Source organism: Pygoscelis adeliae, unplaced genomic scaffold (genome assembly GCF_000699105.1).
Source record: "Pygoscelis adeliae isolate BGI_AS28 unplaced genomic scaffold, ASM69910v1 Scaffold34, whole genome shotgun sequence".
NCBI classification, from domain to species: Eukaryota; Metazoa; Chordata; class Aves; order Sphenisciformes; family Spheniscidae; genus Pygoscelis; species Pygoscelis adeliae.
In genome coordinates, this window is record NW_008824658.1 from 2,826,674 (window position 1) to 2,830,729 (window position 4,056).

Consider the following 4,056-nt stretch of genomic DNA (forward strand, 5'->3'; position numbering starts at 1 on the left):
AAGTCAGCTGAGTTTAGCTGAACGTTTTGTTATTTTTTCCCGTGGTCACAAGCATGTGAGAGAAAAATGGCTTCTGGTTTATACCAGCAGTGCTGGGCTGCAAGTTTGGTATCTTCCCGACTCACTCGATGGAACATCGGGTGGAGCTAACCTGGCTCATGGCTCAGCTTCAGAAAAGGGAGATACCACGTCTCGAGTGTCCAGACTCCAACGCAATAGCAATTACCTGAGAAATACCAACTTTGCTCAAGATGCTCTTCACGTCCCGCCCCCCAGCTCATGCTATAGAAGCATCGAACTGCACAGAAAAAATTGTGACGTTTGCTCACAGATGGCTTTCGTGGGTTAGTAATACCAACTACCCACCAGGTCCCATTCAGCTGAGTGCTGTACAAATGCACGGAGAGCAGCCGTCCCTGACTTGCTGAGCCTATGAGCCATTCAGACCTCATTAGTGAGATTAGCTGGGTGCTTCAGATTAAGGTTGATTTGCACGAAGAGCAAAGGAACCTGTGCATGGTCCTCGCTCACGGCAGAGCCAGCGCTGTTAGTCAAAAATATTCCCGATGTCTAGGGCAAGCAAATATAAGCACAGGCTGATCATGCCCAGTTTTGAACGCAGAAACATCCAGGTTCTACTTGGGACCCTAACTGAGGGGCAGATGGATGTCTGAGCAGCTGACGCTGCAGTTAGCAGCAATTTGGTAGTGATGGCAAAACAGGTTTCCGCTCCTGCCCATGAAGAGCGGGTATGGATGAGCTGGAGAAGCTGCAGCTGGGGCTTTGCTGCTGTTCCCGGGCCTGGTTCAGCCCCAGCACACCCTGAAACATCCGCAGCGCCACTTCTGCGAGGCGCTACGAGGTGACAGGCAGCGTGGCCAAGGCACCGTGACGTTCGAGCCGCTCAGTAGTGGTGCAGCTTTCCTCCCCGTGCGGCTGGCTGCGAGGCACCCCCCAGCCCTCGAGGGACGGCAGCCCAGCCTGCCTCTCCAGGCTCGGGCGCTGGTCGCTGCGTACACGCGCAGCGCTGCCTCTGCTCAAACCTGGTTTGTTGGAACAGGGGTACGCAGACGGAAAATTAAAAGTAGACGATTCAGAAAGAAAGTGCCAGGCCTTCTTGCTGTGCAGGGTCAGCTCCTGGAATTAATTGCTGCAGGACGTCAAGAAGTTAAAATTTAGCAGGATTCAAGAGAGGATTAGACAGTCCTATGATCAGGAACATTTGTGCAATGCTAACTGGGTCAAAGAAATACAAGAGAAATTAAGCGTTGTGCTTCCCTGAAGGGCTGAGCTGGTACCAGCCGGATTTAAAAGAGATTCCTCCCCACCTCCCCTTCCCAATCTTTTTATAGCAACAAGCAAATAGCAGGATCTATTGCAAAGTCTCTTCTCTTTCCTTAGAAGAATAATGCATCGCCTGCTCTAGGGAGTCTGCGAGAGCCACGGTGATGACCAGTCCATGATACAACAGCATGTGGTGAAACCCTCCCCTTGTAATTTTAAAGATAGGAAATGGAAGTTTTACCTTCTCTGCTGCCTCTGTGCTGCAGATCAAATCATTTATCAAGAAGAGAATAAGCTGCACAATAAACTGGCTGCAGATGAGCCGGTTGGGTCTCCACCCTGAAACCCTTTTCTAAGCGTAATTAACCAAATTAATTATTTAGCTGCATGATAGCATCAACCAGAAAAAACATACAGGGATAACAGCTGAATCCAAAAGCCACCAACACTAGTGGCATCATAGGGAAGTGTCGGGGGGCTAATGGGAGCGATGATTTCTACCACCAAAGAGAGGAGAAGAAATTGAGTCTTGCTGCAAGTAAGCAAAGAAGCAAAATCCCCAGTGAAACACAGACTTCACTCTTCAGGTGGGCAGATATGCACTAGCTGCTCCATGGAGGTAGCTACCATGGAGGTAGGAGCTGGCAGCTGGGGCACCCGGTATAATCTTTTCCAAAATTTTTTTTCATTAGAAAGATGCTGACAAAAATCTATAGTCTTTGCACATTTTTCTGACACCGTAAAAATGCTCCTGGCACAATATGCCAGAAGGCACAGTGCGTTGCGTGTGACAGCAAGGGTAGTACAACCCGCTCCAAGCTCATCAGTTCACTTCATTAAATTTTACTGTCTTCAACAAAAGGATTCTGAGACAAATGTCTCTCTAAGCCTAGTGCTGGCAACAGAAAATTACCTGGTAATCTCAGTCCAGCAGTGGAAATCTTTGGATTCTGTGCCCAAAGACAAAACCTTCTTCCTACAGTCCATTGCAAACAATACGGGGTAGAAAGGAAAACTTGTCAGCATTTAAATACCATCCCATTAGGCTTGGCAGAAATTTGGGATGCCCATTGCCTTTGAAATTTTGGTGTTTGAAAATAAGGCTGAAAACAACCGCTGCCAAAATTGCCAAGGAAACAAACCCTCCCCAAACCTCCCCCCCAAATTCTGTTGCATCCAATACCATTTGGTCAATTTTAGCGATTTCATTTCAAAATGAAGTTCAAACTGTTTTGCAAAATTGTATTGTTTTTTCTGTTTTCCTTACTGCCTGCTCTTCCAGAAATAGCAACGCTTAATACGATCTGTCACAACTTTGTCAGACTCTGAGACACGGCAGGGCCGCGAGGACCCAGCTATCAGACAGAACGCTCTAATTAGGATTTATTAGAATCCTTTCCTTTCTCATTAACAGTATCAAGGGCTGCATTTACACGGCAGTTTGTCGCACGTATCTTTTTTTCTTCTTTTTTTCCTAGAGAAGTGTTTCTTGCTTGGCTCATAATGAAACAGTTGATCTATAAGATTGTACTGCTCCTGGTACAAGCACTCACATCCTGAGCCGCACTAGCTCCTCAAGCTATTTCAGATCCATTGTACTTCAACAGGCAACACAGACACATGTATCTTTATGGATCAGGGCCTTTGCAGACATATTTAAGGAGCCACTGCTTTCAGAACCTTGTACAAAGTGTTCCACGCCAGCAGTAGAGTATTTTTAAAATCACTGCGAAAACAAAGCGCTGCTCCGCACACATTTCTCCCACTGGGGACAGAGGAGGGAACCGACCCACCTGACAGACTGAAGGCACGTTGCTCAACCTGCTGTGCGGAGGTACTCCGGACACGACACAGCCACAGCTCTGTACTCTTCTCATACCCTTTGATCTACCTGAACGCAGAGCAATGGCACCCTCGTGGTGCTCCCTCTGCACGCTTCGGCTCCGGGGAGGTGCTGCTCACCTGCAGGACCCGAGGGAGCAGAAACGACCGAGGAGCCTGACCTGGGGACCGCAGGCATCATCCTCTCAGCAGTCCGGACACCCAGGACCTTCAGCAAGTTATTGTCTTTTTGAGTTATTTTTGCTTTCTGTAGAATGGGAATAATTCTTACTTAGGGGAAGAAGGAGGATTTGTGAGATCAGCCAAACCTGTAAGAAAAAATAATTATATGGAAACAGGTTTTTCATAGTCAGCAAAGAATCGCAGTGGTAAAAGAGGAGCACGTGCTGCAGCGCTGGGTGGGTTCTTTCTCTTTATTCATGTCAATAGTTCCTACAGGACATGAGAAATACAAAGACAAATGTAATGACAAGGCTGGCTATCTACTGAAAACGATGTAACTAGATGAAACCACAGTTTTCACACCATCAAATGTAAAAGCTTAATTAAATTGTACAGCCATACCAAAGACTCAGGACTGGATGCAGCAAAAAATGTAAACCCAGCTCAGTGGAATGTGAATTCCTGTGTTTGGTGCTGCAGGTCAGACACCCGCCCTCCCCGCCTGCGGTGTTTCAGTGGGTTAGGACAGATCGTAGAATCATAGAATCATTAAGGTTGGAAGAGACCTCTAAGATCATCAAGTCCAACCGTAACACAGGCTGTTCCACATGCACGTGTGGTAACTTCATTTTTTGTACTCCTGGAATATTTATTTTCCCAGTGAAAGCCCAGTGGAGTTAATGGAAAATTTCCTGTTGGCCATTGTTGGTCAAGACCCAAATTTCTACCTTTTCCTCCTTCACTGGGCCCTGGATGAAGGATTCCACC